At 38.9% G+C, this 17040-nt stretch overlaps 1 long non-coding RNA gene across 1 annotated transcript; it reads left to right on the forward strand.

Moving 5' to 3' along the window:
* Positions 1-9471: 9471 nt before the first annotated feature.
* LOC308193920 lies at positions 9472-15646 on the forward strand. Its single transcript, XR_013950058.1, has 3 exons — positions 9472-10154; positions 12130-12215; positions 12296-15646. It is a non-coding gene; the product is annotated as an uncharacterized lncRNA (long non-coding RNA).
* Positions 15647-17040: the final 1394 nt, after the last annotated feature.

A 17040-nucleotide genomic window follows, 5' to 3' on the forward strand; every position in this document is an offset into this window, starting at 1 on the left:
AAATAATGTGCATTACTCCACAGATGACACTGTGTAGTCAGAACTCTCCCCACTACAAATATGAGTGTTCTTGGAGGCATGTTGGATAACAATGAGGAAAGATTTTACATCCTTATCTAAGAATGGGTACCCTGAATGTTTTATAACTGTACAAGTCTTCTTCTCCAGCAAGTACTCTTCTTTTCTCTGGTAGATAACATCTGTGTAATTTTCAACTGCATGCAGAAAGCGTATCTTCAGTTTGCACAAGAAACCTGATGCTGTTTCATGTGAGTCAGCTCTGCTGCTACTACTTTTATTGGGTACAATTATTTTTTTGTTCACTGACCATTTTCTCTATGCTTGTGTTATGCATAGAGACAATCGAGCAAAAGAATGGGTGCTTATCACACGCTAAAGATATACTTTTCACACACTAATATAAAAAAATAAGCATACTATTATGCCTATTATACTATTATTTATTACTATAAATTCACTCTGTAAAAGTTAATCATATTAAGTATCTCCATTCAGTTCCTGTGGGCATCAACAAGGTTTTAGAGTGTACACACTACAGAAAAGGTTTACTTTTAAATTTAGTTCAGTTGGTCTGCATGAAAGCAAACTCCTGTGGGAATTAGGAGTCTGCTTTATTATTCACTACCAAAATATCTAAAATAAGTAAACTGGCTACACATAAATTGCAAATTTTTAAGACTAACAACTGGATAAGTGAATTTGAATGTAAACATTAAAGTGAACACAAGCATCATGCAAGGAACACTAAAATACTAAAGTTAGGCCTTCTTTCCATTTAGCAGTATGGTTACTCTGTCTGGGATTTTAATGCTTGTCTCAGAAATGTATGTGCCAAACAAAAATTTCTTTTATTTTGTGTAAGACTTGCTGATATTAAACACTTAAAACAAAGATAGAGCATGAACGAACAAATACAAGTTATCTCACTATTAGGGATTTGCACATGGAATCTACCTGTGAAATTTTTGGTTGACATAATAATTTATTTTTTCTATTCTTGCAGGGTGTCATGTCATATTCTATGTGACTTAAGAAAAAAATAGAATAAATGCAATGATACAACACTGTAGTAAACATGGATTGAAGTTATCGTAATTCAGAACAAAGTTGATGGAATAGGTTTCCAATGTAGTACTGGGACATGTAATTCTGGATGCATGTGGTCAGTAATTTAACAGTAATTTATAAATCAGCATGGGAAGAATATAGAAATCAGCAGGGTTTATCAGCCAGGGTTGTCTGCTGGAGACTTCTTAAGATATTGCTTTTAAAACGGGTTTCCAAAATTTTCGATTATGTTGCAGGCAAGGAAATTAACTTCACTTTCTGTATGTGGGTAAATCAAATAATAACTGCTGCATTACTGAGCATCTTAAAAATTATGGTAGATAGGAGCTTTAGCTTGGGACACTACTCATACTACTATAGTTATGCTAAATTAAGGGGGTAGGCTGCCTGTATTGTTACAGGAGAGCAGGAAAGAGCTTCATTAGACACCAAACAGGAATATTACTAAATGACCTTATGAATATATTGGGGAGGAAAGGGGTAAAGAGAATAAAATGGCTGTGTAACTGTGCCTGTGAATTGCAAAATTATTGATGAAGAAGCCATTGAAGGAGGTAATGTGTATTTTTGTTTTGGGTTCAGTTCTGAGCTTTCATTATGGGAGTTGTGGTAAAGTAACTTTTAGAGCGTGTGAAATTGGAATACTTCTTGTATAATTGCACTGAATTTGAGGGAAATGATTTGTGCCTTTGAAAGTGAGAAGCTTCTGCTGACAGCTTTATGAAAACCATGCAAAATGTTGTATGCTTTGTGTCATTTCTGCCATCTAAGGCAGAAGGAGGAAAGAAACTTCAGGAATAGAGCAGAATTTTTTTTTCCAGGTTTTTTCCTAGTCAAGGCGAACTTCTCCTGCTTCATTTCTGTAGATAACCCAAACTCCCTACCAATCAGAATGTTTAATTCTGCTATTATGAATCCAAATGTTAATTCCAGCCTTCTGAGGATCCACAAGTTGCTTCATCACTTTAGAACTTCAGTAGTGAAAGCTAAAGGCTCAAAAAAAATTTTTTTTTCAATGAATGACATATGTTAATTATATTAAAAGTTTGTTTTCCTCTACTTCATTTAATTTTCTTTCTTCTAGATTTAGATCTCTCTAGGTGAGCCCTTGTGCACGTTTGAAGTCTGTGATTAGATCTTACTGGAAGAGATTAAGCTTTGAGGGTTTGACCTCTTTGACTGAAATTGGGGCGAAACTTGCACTGAATTTAAAGGAAAAATGTTTGGGATCCTAAGGATATTCCTCTGTATCACTGAAGTCATTAAGTTTTTTTTTTCCAGAAGGGCAGTACACCTAGGAGTACACCTGGACTCTCCTTTGGATAGAGGTGTTTAGTTCTTTAACGCAAGAGAAAAGCCCTTAAAAGAAGAAACACTCATACTGAAATACGAGACTTGATGTCTTAGTCCTGGTACATATTAATGCCTTTTAAGAATATCGTGAAAGTGCTGCGAGTTAGGAGTGGGTGATAACACTCACAAAAAGTAATTTGGAGGATGTTTTAAAATATGCAAGATGATGTATAATCTTCTTCTAGTGTTGGTGTCTACATAAATATATATGAATATATTTTTATTGTTGGCTGATTTAGAAGTTATATTTTGCTTTCAAACTTATATTCCTTATGCAACATTTTTAATTCTTCCCTTGATCAAGTGGCCTGGAGCACGTATTTATGCATTCAAGGTGTTTAATGATTGCACTGAATGGTTTCATTCATCTGATATTCGAAGAGGTGAGCTTCAACAAGTTGAAGTGTTGTTTTGTTTTCCAGTATTTCATCCATTTATCTATGCTGTTGGGGATGGATGCAAATAGAGAATGGAATGAGATAATGCTTTGATCAACTGCTTCTGATATTCTTTAATAGGTGTTCATTTTGGCTGAATTTGTCAGTTTATAGGCTACTGTAGCTTAGCATTAGCACGGAATGCAGTGTAGTTCTTTACATCTATTAGAATGCACATGTACAACGTGTACATACACATGTACGGTACATATGCACCGTATCTATAAACTGTTAAAAAATCAGTTCCTAAACAGCACCCTTTCACCTTCCAGAATAGTCACTTTGTTAAGAAACATTTGAAGACACTTTAATTTTAATGGAAGTGATTACACTAAATCTCGTTATACTTGATTAAAAAAAAAAAAAAAAGTAAAAATAATGTGAAGTCTGATTCAGACATTAGCAATTTCTCAGCTGGACTACAGTCAGAAAACATTTATGCATTGAATGACAAATTTATTTCAGTGAGTTACTTAGATGTGAAAATGTATGGGAGTTTGAAAATACATGCTTCCACTATATTAACAAGAAACATGTCAAAAGGAAGAATGGAACCAATAATTCTAAAGAAAGTTAAACACCAATCAAATATGCACATTAAGAAACTGCATGATAAATGTAAGTATTCTTAACCTTGAACATCAACATCATGTAAGATCTTCTGGGTGACAGTTCACTTATTTAGTAGGTTTCATAGTTACAAATAATTAAAGAGGATGATAATATTCTGTAATTTGTGACCTTGTTTTAACTGGAAAAAGTTGTTACTTTTCTAAAATGTAAAAGAAATAACTGGATTTATGTTTGAATGTGTCACTTTGCTTGCTATTGAAGAATACTTATTAATCACATGCAAAATATTGCTTAACATTATCTTTTTGTACTTCTTATTAAAGTTAATTTAAATATAGCACACTGTATTTTTGTTTTTAATGCTTTGACAGAACAAATGTTTAATTCTTCTCATGGCTTTTCTCTCAGGATTTGTGTGTGGGTTTTCTTGTTTGTTTGTTTTTATTTGTTTGTTTTTAAGCAACCCATTAAAGCCTCTGAAAAGGTGCCTATTTATTGCAAGTAGAATTTCCCAAAGGAAGAAAATAATATTTTGGAAAGAAAATATTCCTTAGCTAGGTGACGGTTAGGTTTTCTATTTATGTAATGAGAATATCCTCATGTATTCATATTACACATAGCAATGTTTCATGTTTTCAAAAGGTTTTAAAACATAATGCTGCAGGGTATACACTAACCCCCAGTTGATGGGCAACATAAGAAAACTCCTAATAGACAGTTTAGTTCATCACTGGTAGTAGGTGGGGTAACAAAGCTTAACTGGAAACAACTCCATTTGTCAGCTACCACAGACTGTTAGCAGCCCATTGTTCTGCTCTAATGTTATATTGCCATGTATGTTTCAGTCAAAATCCATACTTGCTTTCTTTTCTTTTTAATATACAGTATACATATAGCTCAATACAGATTATGTGCATATATCTATCTATATATTATAGTATGTATATAGAAAATAAAAATACCCAATTATGTGCTCCATGAAGATATCTGGGTTAATGCACATTGTGACATCTGCTGTGACAACCCCAAGTGCAAATGCTTTGAGTAGGGTGTTCTGTCGTTTTTGTTTGTTTGTTTGTTTATTTATTTATTTATTTATTTATTTTATTTTATTTTTAAGTGCCTTCTGAGTTCCAAGTCTCTCAGTGGAATTAACTATACTTTAGGATGGCCCCTTTCTTTTCCTGTGTAGCTGTAGCTTCAGATAACAGGCACATAAATGCTCTTCAAGGAAGATGGAAGTGACATGGCTAATAAGCAGGTATGTGGGGCTCCTTGTGTCAGGGCTTGGGCTATACAACACTCTTATGGAATACCTGCAAATGCGAGGACAGTGTATGAGCAATCTATGTTGAAAATACATAAATATAGTAGAGTTCTAGTGCTCCATACTGGAAAGGATCTCTGGAGGCCGTTCTGTCAAATTCTCCATTGAAAGCACAGCTACTTTCATAAAATTCTATGAGACCTCATCCAGTCAAGTGTTGAGTACCTCCAAGGATGGAGATGCCACGACCTCTCTGGGTCTATGTTCCTCTTTTACCACCCTCATGACAAAGAAACACATTTCTTTGCTTTTTATTGGAATTTCCCACGTTGCAACTTGTAGTTGTTGCTACTCACTCTATCACTTTGGACCTCTGAGACAAGTGTCTCTATAGTCCAAGCTATAGCCATAATGACTTAGCACAATACCCTTTGCATGTGTGTGATGACTTCTGTCAATCAAAGTGATGCAGCAGAAGAGCCTTGCTATTGCATATCCCTGGAAAATAATACTGAGTGATTTCGCACTTTCTTTGGCACAGCAACTTCTCAGGTATTGAGGTGCTAAGAAATACATATTATACCAAGCGAGGAAAAACCTCTGTTTTATACATTGATTGCCTTTGGTCATGAGGTAAGGGTAATAATGTGGTTGATGGACTTTTTTTTAAATTTCAACTGCATGTAGGTACTTGGCTACAGAGAGCTGTGTTCTTAATACAAACCATGAAAGATGGAAAGATACCACCACATGGAGGAGAGGAAAGGGAAAATTCAAATTTTATCACTTTCTAGACTAGTTTTGCTGCCATTTCATATGCCAGTCTGAGATGGGCCATTTTGCCAGTGCAGAAACTATTTAATTCTATCCTGAACTTGTAATGGCTGTTAACTGAAAAAAGGAGCAAGGGATTTGTTCAGGAGGTAAAGATTTTTCAGGATGGAAGATTTGATGAGGTGGGAAAAGCTACAAGGGATTTTAGATCAGATAGTTGCAACTCAGCTCAAAGAGTGGCATATCCCTGTGCTGGAACAAATGCATAACACCTCATAGCCAAATGTCTGCTCTGTCAGCCTTGGCACTTCCTGCATGACAAGCCCAGTCAGACCAGGATTCCATGCTAAAAATGCAGGGAAGATTTGCAGGCAGCCTGCTCAGACAGCATGCTCTTTCCTTGGGGAAAAGGCCCCTGTAATGCTTATGCAGTCCTTTGGTCTGGAAAGCCCCATGCTTCAGTGCCAGCACCTCCCAGTGGGAAGCCAGGAACCTGTAACTGCAAGTCTGGGTAGTGGTCCCAAGGCAACGTAGCGCAGCTCCGGCTCGTGCTCTGTATGCCAACAGCTGCTGGCAGGACAGGATGCACCAGCTGTGTGCCCGGTGTCTGCACCAGTGACAGCCTTCAGTTCAGAAACACCTCTGAAAATCCTCCTGCTCCTTGTGGCCCTTGGCAAGATCTCTTTATGAGGTCTGTGATGTTACTTGTAGGTTTCAAGATATTATGCTGTGCTGGTGGATTGCATTATATTGGAAGGTTCATCTTGATTCTTGTTTCAGGCTTGTAAACTCTGAGTGGGAAAGGTACCAACAACTCCCAACAAATGCATTCATAGGTGTCTGTCAGAGAATACAGCCTGCTATCATCCCAGTCTCCTGCTTTTGAAAGGAAAATCAAAATGTGAGGAGTAAACAAATGTCAGTGAAAGCTGACTTCCTTTCTTCAGGTCAAAATGCTATTTACAGCATAGCTCTAACTGTATCCTGCACTGGGAGGTACACTCCACCCGCAGATGGGTGCATGCTGAATGAGGGCATTGTCTTTCTGTTAGGGGGACTTGCTCTTTCTTTGATTGCTTTGGGATAGCTCAAAATTGTGTGTGTGTTTGTTGTTTGATTATGTGGTTGGTTTTGTTTGCTTGTTTGTAGTGCACCTTGCACAGTTGTTCTAGTCTTGATCCCAAGGTTCCAAAGAGCCTGTGTTAGAGACTGAAGCAGCAGTACAATATTGCAGAGAGACAATATGTGACCCTCCATCCTGATGTAACAGCCATTTACAGGGTTACCTTTCCAAGTGGAACTGCACTCAGTCATGGGCCATGGACAACACAATCACCGAGTGCTTGCAGTAGGGCAGCCATACCTCTACTGGGTGAATTAGTGACTCCTTATACGTTGTAATCCTAAACTATACATTAGCTCACAACATGCTTGCACTGACTCCATTTTGCTGATAAACTGAGTTTGTCATCCTTATATCAACATTTATTGAAGCTCAGTGAGCTTCAGTCCTCGTGCAACACAGTCACCAACATATTTCAGGGAAAATCCTATGAACAGGACACACGCTGCATATTGGGCAATACACTGGCCAATGTGTGAGACTGATTCTTGTTGCCACTTCCTAGCTTGCCATTTCTCCCAGTGCTCCAAAACAAACGGTCCTCTGCTAGAGTGGTTTTGAGAGTTTGGCTGTCTCCAGGAAACACCAGGGTGCAGTCAGGAAAAAGCTGGAGGTGTTTTTCAAATGCACTGGTAGATGTATAGCTGTGCCATTTCTGCACTGCTCCCTGCTTTTTCTTAGAGCTGTAAATCAGTATCCTTTGAGTCTGCACAGACAGGGAGACAGGGTCCAATCTCAGTTGCATGACCAGTGTGTTTCTTACATATCTGTTTGTTGTAGTTTAGCCCCAGCAGGCAGCTCAGCACCACCCAGCTGCTCCCTTGCTTTCCCCAGGTGGAAATGGGAAGAGAACTGGAAAGGCAAAGGTACAACTCATGTGTTGAGATAAAGGCAGTTTACTAGGTAAAGCAAAAGCCACGTGTGAAAGGAAAGCAAGACAAGGAATCCATTCACTGCTTCCCAATGGCAGGCAGGTGTTCAGCCACTTCCAGCAAAGCAGAGATCATCACATGCAACGTTTCTTGGGAAGACAAATGCCATCACTCCCAATGTCCCCTTTTTCCTCCTTCTTTACCCCAGCTGTTATTGCTGAGCATGGTGCCCCGTGGTATGGGATATGTCTTTGGACAGTCTGGGTCAGCTGCCCTGGCTGTGTCCCTTCCCAACACCTTGTGCACTCCCAGCCTCCTCACTGGCTGGGCAGCATGAGAAACTGAAAAGTCCTTGGCTCTGTGTAGGCACTGCTCTACAAAAACTAAAAACATTGTTGTAGTATCACTAAAGATCCAAACACGGCATCATACAAATCTCTACAAAGAAACTATGGTATTTTCTTATAAAAAGATTTACTGATTTATTAGGACACTAAAAATAACACTTCCTGGAGCAACAGGATAAATTTGACTTCCTCTTCATTTCTTCCCCTACACAGACAATATTGTAATATAAAACAAGGCAACATCCTAATACCAAGATAAAAATAAGGATGAAGTTATTGGTGAAGAAGCTCTCTGTTCTGCTTGTCTGTTTATGCATTTCCTTCTTAGTGGATGCAAAAATGTATGCAGACAAAATATGGTTGGAGGGAAAATATACTTGTAATACTTTCTTATTAGCAACCTCTCAAAGATGACTATTGTTCCACTGGAAAGTGTTTTTCTTTAGTTTGATTTTTTTTTTTTGTTCCCCTGAACATTTCACTATCATCAAAGAGTGTTTTTAAGCTCTTACAGGATGCTAAGGAATTAATAGCAGTACAGAAAGTAGTCTAGAACACAGTATTTTTTTCAGGAAAATTTGAATCAAAAAATCAGATTCTAATGGGTAGGGTTTTGTTTTGTTTTGCTTTTTTTAAGTATGTAGTGATACTAAGTAAACAGGAGACCTGAGTAATATTTGCAGACTTGACAAATCATATGGGAGAAGAGAAGCATTTAGCTAGATACAGCATTTAAAACATTTTGAACACTTGTCCTTTGCATTTTGTGGTGGATAGGAGCCACAGTAAAAATGAAGGTTGAATATTCATAATGTTTTAAATATTGAAAGCAACTCTGCTTTCAATTTATTTGCAGATCTTTTGAGACTCTGGTGTAAATTATTAAAGAGGAAGAAATTCAATGTCTCTTCCACTTTCCAAAGACTAGCGTCATTTTTTGCTAATATGGTACATGAGTAGCAAAAGCAAAAAACGTGGCGTAGCTTTATGCAGACTGCTATTTTGTGCAGAGCAACTTGTTTAAGTGGTGCTCTCCTCTCCCTTCCCAAATCAGTTGTCAATATTTCAAGATAGTGAGAACTGGCAAGGAAAATTCTTCTCAGTTGTTGTGGCTTTGCATATTGCTGTTAAACCTTCTGATGAAACACCTTTCCCTTCAAAAACCCTTTCTCCTTGCTATTGCAGCCCCCTCACACTAAGCAGGCTAGAGTTTGCAGAAATGGCAGTGACAGGAATTTAGAGTCAAGCCATGCTTCATGCTGCATTTTAGGTAGAGTTCAACTGCTTTTACTGTGGGCTGTGCACAGCAGTCAATATTTCTATTTTTGAAAAACAAAGTCTGACAGAACTAGTACACTGTAACAAAGATCCAGCAATGAGACAGTGGCCAGGTGGTACTGGCACTATCAAAGACTAGACCCTTCTGGTCATGCTGCCATTTACCAAAGGTGAGAGTACCTCACACCTCACATCGAAGCACAGGTTAAAAAAAAAAAAAAAAAAAAAAAAAAAGCAAAGCAATACAGGAGGCTTCTGGTGTGCCTTGATGACAACTTCTGACACAGATGATGGAGTTGCCAATAAAGGACTGCTGGATTTGTTTACTTTGGCTACAGTAAGGCTTTTGTCACTGTCTCCTATAACACCGTCATAGACTAACTGATGAAATACAGGTGGAGTGAATTGAAAACTGGCTGAACAACCAGGCTCAGAGGGCTGTGATCAGCAGCTCAAAGTCCACCTGGAGGTAAGTCACTAGTGCTTTATTACTGGGGCCAATACTGTTTAAAGTCTTTGCTAATGACTTGGTTGGTGGGACAGAACATGCCCACAGTAAAATCACAGGCAATACAGAACCAGGAGGGGTGGCTGGTATATGAGAGGGCTGTGTTGCCATTCAGGGTTGGAAACCTGGGCAGAGAAAAACCTTGTGAAATTCAACAAAGGAAGATGTCATGACCTGCAACAGGAGAAGAATAATCCTGTTCACCTGTACAGCCTGGAAAGCAGCTATGCATAGTACATCAGAGTCCTTTTGGACAAGAAGCAGAGCCAGCACTGTGCTGTTGCAGTAAGGAAGACCAACAGTTTCCTGGATTGCAGTAGGAAGGACATTGGCAGCAGGTCATACTCAGCCCTGGTGAGACCACGTATGGAATATAGTTCATATGTGCTGGAAGCAAGAGAAAAATTGACATATTGGAGCAGATCTAGCAAAGGGCTGCAAGATGACGAAGGGCTTGGAAATTCTGAAATCTGAGAAGCTGAGAGGACTGGGACTGTTCAGCCTGGAAACGGCTCAGGAGGCATCTTATCAAGGTATACATATAGCTAATGGGAGGGAGTAAAGTAAACCAAGCTAGACTGTTCTCAGTTTTATCCACTGAAAGGACAGGAGGCAGAAATACAGAATGTTCCAATGTACACAAAAAAAAAAGTTGTACAAAAAAAATAAGTTTTACTGTGAAGGTGAGCACTGGCACAGGTTGCCCAGAGAGGCTGTAAAGTCCCCCTCCCTGGAGAACTTCAAAAGCTTCCTGGACATTGGCCTGGGCACCCTGTTGTGGGTGGTTGAACAGGTGGCTGGACCCAATGGACTCCAGAGGTCCCTTCCAACCTCAGTGATCCTGTGAATCTGTATAAAAGCTGTCAAAGCTAGTGTTGGAAAGAAGGCTGAATTTGTAAATGTAATTAGCTTCCAAAGGTACCAAGTAGATCACTTTGTACCTCATACCACAAAATTAAACAAGCTCTAGGTTCAACCTTATTTCTTCTTCTGTGAATGTGTTCTTGGCTTTCTTGGCCTTATGCCTTGGAATTTATCAGCTCCAGGTTCTGTGTTAAATCTGAGCAGTACAGTTCCACAAGATGGGCCGTTTCCAGTGGTGCAGATCTCTTCTGGCCAGAAGAGATCATTTTGACCTCTCAGATTATGCAGGCCTACTGAAAGTTTTTTGCTGGGGTGGGCCCTGGGACAACCTGACACCAGCAATATCATTCCCTATAACACAGGGCCGCAAATGAATGCGTTCATCCCTTTTTCACTTTCAAAGCCCAAATCTATAGGAATAGCAGCCAGGTTTTATTCATATCCCACTACAAACAGAAGCTATATAAAGAAAATGTGAATAAGTTAGAAGTCACTCTGATAACCCTTTAGCTCTAGAAATAGACTGACTTGAATATAAATCTGTTACTAAAAAAAGTGAATACCTACCTTTTTAAAATGGAGCCTATAGGTACACTGAGAACTTAATTTACCAAATTCCTGAAGGTATTTTGAGTCTTACAACTGAGCCTGAGGCAGTATGTGACTCATCTTGCTTTCTGTCACCCTCTACGTGACCTAGCCAATCTGAAAGGTCCAGAATTTGGTTGTTGAAGAATTATATGATAATAAATATATATGTATTGCCATTATATATAATATATAGCCTTCATTAAACAGCAACAACAAAAAACAAAGAAACAGCAGATAATTAAAGGTAGGAAGGTATATGTGGATATATACGAATACACGTATGCATGGATATATTGCCATATTCAAATTCTAAAACACTGAATGAAATGGTTGTGCCCAAGAGGGAATATAGTTCATTTCTGTATAGGAACAAACACAGATTGTTATAGTCCAGGCAGTGATTTGCTTTCTCCTTTAGAAAATAAGGAGCCTGACATGAGGGGACCATTGAGTGTGACTGAAGAAAAAGGATTCAGCACAGCTTGAGCTAACGTGCACCCTGTCACTTTACCAAACCTGACCAAATTCCTAGCCTCTGCATAGTCCTTGGGTTAGTGCCTGCTTTTGAATCTCACATCACATTGTAAAGTGTATGTAACATCAATTGGCTCAAAAACCAGAATTTAATATACTCTGCTACACTGTAATTCAGTGTCAATCCATGTGTGTTTTACCAGAAGTAATACTCATATTTTATAAATATGATACAGCCTGTATTTTGTTATGCACACCAAACAGCATGAGTTATACCTGATATTAATGCAGCATACATTATTAGAGAAACGTTCTGTATAAGACATGGGCCTAAGCCATGTCTTTATGGCAAGTATATTTGTGTTATAACCTGTGAATGAGTAAAAACTGTTGCTTGGATCACAATTATGGAAACCTAGAGAAGAACAGTTAATATCTATAGAACTAAACTGTTACATAAACGAGGAAACTTCCTAATCTAGCTTGATATAATACTTCAAAATGTTCAAATAGTTATAGAATTAAAAACCTAGGCTGACATTCATCACTCTCAGGCTGTGTTTTAATAATGTGTACAAGGTGATACCAGACCATGGTAATAACAGAAGTCCTGCCCCTGCCTCACCTTTGATGATGCACTTCTGCTTCCTTGCAACAGCTTTGTGGTGAGTTGGGAACTGATATGGATAACAATCAATCTGTGAAAATAAACACTGATTTTATTTATTTATTTTGGCTGGATTAGCTCCCTGATTTCACCAGCTGAGCTACAGCAGAAAACAAGTGCTCGCTGAAAGTAAGAAATGGGAAGGAGCATCCAGAGTTAAGACAAGGACTTAGGACAGCTGTAAACCCACATCTTCCCGCTTTGTTTGCTCTGTCACAGTTTGAATCCTTGGGTAAAATCCTGGCCTGATTCCTGTAAGTTGGGAAGTTCCCTTTGTCTCCAAGGTTTGTCACCCACCTTATTATTAGCATATATTTTGTCTGTAATTTAGCCTTTTGGCAAGTATGTCAAACTTATTTGGTATTTTTCATAGGAGACATCTTTCCTGTCTATCAGCAGCTTCTTTATTTACTTGAGTTCTCTTTATATTCAGTATCATCCTCTCAGAGCCTGTGTGGTTAGCCAGCCAGAAAAGCAGAGTCCACTCTCTATGACCACGATCCAAATCCTGCTATAGAGATGAATAACTTTACTGATGTTAACAGATCTGTTTAACTCCTGGAACAATGTGGGTGTGGTGTTATGCATTGAAGTGCTGCATCAAGGACTGCATCTTTTCCAGAATTAGGAGCATATAGCAGGACATTGCCTTTAGGGTTGTTAGGATTTTTGCTAATTCTTCAGATATTTTTCTCCTACATTAAGGGAATTTAGGAAAAATGAACTGTATCTCTTGCATTCCCATGACAGTCAACACAATATGTGACCCATTGTCATTGCTGCCCTCCCCCCCCCTTTTTTTTCCTACCTAATATGCAGATGTTTCAATTTTCCTTAAAAGAGTTTGTATTCCTTACACTTTTAAAGAAAGTCTCTGACCTATGAGCTCAGCATCAAAAGTTATAACAGCCTCTGTATCTCCAGACAATCTGAGTCAATGGATCACTTCTGAGAAGTGTCATTTTAATGTGCTGTGGACTAATCAGTTAATTATTTAATTGGTACTTCAATTAGGATAATTTAAGTAATTTGGGCAAGGAAGAGGTTTGTTTCCCCTACTAGGCTACAAATACATATTTTTAACTGTCTGTGGTGCTAAGGAAATGGAAAAGAGGAAATCATAAAAGAAGAACAAACTGAAGTCTCTATTGCACCAACACCAACATTCTGAATCAAATAGAACTAAAAACTGCAGACTGTAAGGCAAGGAAGAACTTATTTAAAAGTTCCTACAAAAGCTACTACAGAAGCAATAGATCTTATCAACAATGCAAACACTTGCCCTCTAATAAGGAAATGGGAAATGGTGGGACACAGTCTAGAATTGCAGCTGCACCTCATTTTGGTGATAGTGGCATGGAGAATTCTTTTGTCCACCACAGGAAAGCCAGTATGTGAGAAGGCTTTTCACAGTGTGTTTCAGGTTGTCAGCAGTTTCATCTTTATCACATGATTAGATCTCTGATTACACTTTAATATCTTATGTTTATTAGTCTAAAGTTATTTGGAATAATCCTTTTTATGTTATGATACTGCAACTGACTCAGTGTCCTGATCTCCTGCTATTCATTCTCTGCTTTTGCAATGAAAATTTCTAAATTATCCATTCAGTCTTGCAGAACATTAATGACAATAAGATGATTTCCAATTATTCTGAGCTTTTCACAATGTCATAAATAACTGACTACTTGAAATTATTCCCTTTCTTGCTATTCACACATTATACTGGTTGCTAAGGCCTAAGTATTTATGCCTGAACAGTAGTTGGTTTGTTGCTAAGTTCTAATAATGATAACAACATGTTAACTTTCAAGTTTAGTAAGCATAACACACATATCAATATTGTTTTAATTATTTAAATATTGATGAAATAGTGATCATCAATGCTGAAGAAAAAAATTTATGCTAATGAAAATTTGTTATGAATGATATTTTGTTAATATTAGCAATGTGTTTAGGTCATGATAGGGTGTTTTAACCACTGTTTCCTCCTGACTCCCACTGCAGATCTTGATTTTGTTGTTGTTGTTCAGACTTTCCACTTGTTTTTATTAACTGGATTTTTTTTTTTTTAAAAGAGGTGGAAAAACTACTCTCTTTCCACATATGAGAATTACTTCTGACATTTGTTTTTTTTTTGGATGTTGACATTTGATTTCTCATGTTAGTAATTATACTTGAATCCCTTACAGCTGCTCAAGTACCAATTGCATATTACATCCCTGCATCCAATTACATTTTCTGGTAACAATTTATTATTATTATTTTTCTCATCCTGGTATGTATTGCAATAACACACTGAGTACTGCTGTTCAGAACATTCATAAGTCTACTTCATTAGAATTTATTTTGATCAGTTTTGAAGGACCAGAGAGGGCCACAAAGATGGTCGAGGGGATGGAGCACCTCTCTTATAATGAGAGGCTGAGAGACTTGGGACTGGAGGAGGCTCAGGTGGGATCTTAGGGTTTATAAATACCAGAAGGGAGCGTACAAAGAGGATAGAGTCAGGCACTTTTCAGTGGTTCTCAGTGCCAGGATAAGAGGAAAAAACTGAAACACGTGAGGTTCCCTCTGAACATCACAAAGCACTTCTTTACTGTGTGGGTGATGAAATACTGACACAGGCTGCCCAGAGGGGCTGTGGAGACTCCCTCCTTGGAGATCTTCAAAAGCTATGTGGACATGGTACTGTGCACCCTGCTGTGGGTGTCCCTGCAGGGCTTTGGACCAGATGGCCTCCAGAGGTACCTGCCAACCTCAACCACTGTCATTCTATGAAGGAATCTTATTGGTTTCAAGTTTTTAATTAATACATTATCCACAAATTATTCCCATTGATTAATTTGCAAGTTCACTTACTGATTACAATTTGTAAAATGTAGACCATATATAAAAACTGAAACAAAAGTCTCAGTTCATCTAAAGATTTCTTCAGTGGTGTAATGTGTCGCTGCATACCAAAATTACTTACCTATTTTAGTAGAAATTAACATTCAGATGACAAAGTCTGCCTTGTACCTACTCCTTGAGGAAAGTCATAGCATTTGATTAAGAAAATAGGTACAGTATTATACTGTAAACAACCAAGGAGGCTGAAGTTGCGCAGGCAAATAGGTGAGCAATTGATTTACTGATCTATATCATGTTGTCATATATAATTGTTTACATTTTAAATTTAATGTAAGGAAAAGATTATACCAAATACTACTAAGTAACAATCCCTCACCTCATGCTTCACCAGCTTGAATTACACTGGTGTGGGTTTTGTTCCTGTCTTGTTGAACCAGGATCACCCACTCAACCATGTCCCTAAGCATCATGTCCAACCCCTCCTTGAACAACCCCAGGTATAGTGACTCCACCGCCTCCCTGGGCAAACCGTTCCAATGCCTGACTGCTCTTTCTGAGAAGAAATGTCTCCTTATTTCCAACCTAAACCTCCCCATGCACAACTGGAGGCCATTCCCTCTAGTCTTATCACTAGTTATCTGTGAGAAGAGGCCAACCCCCAGCTCCCCACACCTTCCTTTCAGGTAGTTGTAGGGAGCTCTAAGGTCTCCCCTGAGCCTCCTCTTCTCCAGACTAAACAACCCCAGCTCCCTCAGGTGCTCCCCATAGGACTTGTATTCCAGGCCCTTCACCAGCTTCGTAGCCCTTCTCTGGACAAAATCCAGGGCCTTGATGTCCTTCTTGTAGTCAGGGGCCCAAAACTGAACACAGTACTTGAGGTACAGCCTCACCAGAGCAGAGTGCAGGGGGACAATCACCCCCCTGGTCCTGCTGGCTACACTATTCCTGATATAAGCCAGGATGCAGTTGGTCTTCTTGGCCACCTGAGCACACTGCCAGCTCATGTTCAAGCAAGTGTCAACCAGCATCCCCAGATCCTTTTACTCTGCACAGCTTTCAAGCCACTCTGCCCCAAGACTCTAACATTGAGTGGGGTTGTTGTGGCCAAAGTGCAGGACCCGCCACTTAGCCATGTTGAACCTCATCCCATTGGCCTCTACCCATCGACCCATCCTGTCCAGGCCCCTCAGCAGGGCCTTCCAACCCTCCAGCAGACAGACACTTCCCCCCAGCTTGGTGTCATCTGCAGACTTACTGAGGGTGAACTCAATTCCCTTGTCCAAATTGTCAATAAAGATATTAAAGAGGATGGGCGCCAACACTGAACCCTAGGGAACACCAGTCCTGACCGGTCACCAACTGGATTTCACTCCATTCACCACTACTTTCTGGGCCCAACCTTCCAGACAGTTTTTAACCCAGCAAAGAGTGTAACTGTCCAAGCCATGGGCTTCCAGCTTCGTTAAATTTAAATTAATGGAGCTCAGAACAAAGCACTTTCCTGCCCAGATAACATGCAAAGGTAGATTCACGTTCATTCCTAAACTTAATTGCAGTCCTGAAAGAAGCAGAATGGTGTGTAGTGAGAGTGAGGCCATTGCTCTCTCCTCCCATTGCAGTGGAATATAATCTGGTCTTGTTACAGGAAAGACAATGACTTTCTTTCATAGGAATTGTACCACGATTTGTCTTCATTCTACTTAATCAAGGAATGATGCTAACAGTTGAGCCTGAAGGCATTACCTAGTCTTCAGGGACCATTATTGTTCATATTTTGCCATTTTGCATAAAAGCTTTTAAAATAAAATGCAATGTTGAGGCTGTAAAATAACCTCAATATCTGTTTAACATCCCACTCATATGATATCTCAGTGAAATCCCTACAAAAAAAGAAAAGTGGTTTAAATGAAAGAGGAAAAAGCTATGGAAATCACATCTGTTGTATGATACAGTACCATAGGGAGTGAAAG

This window comes from Anser brachyrhynchus (assembly GCF_964034855.1).
Source record: "Anser brachyrhynchus genome assembly, chromosome: 4".
NCBI lineage: Eukaryota > Metazoa > Chordata > Aves > Anseriformes > Anatidae > Anser > Anser brachyrhynchus.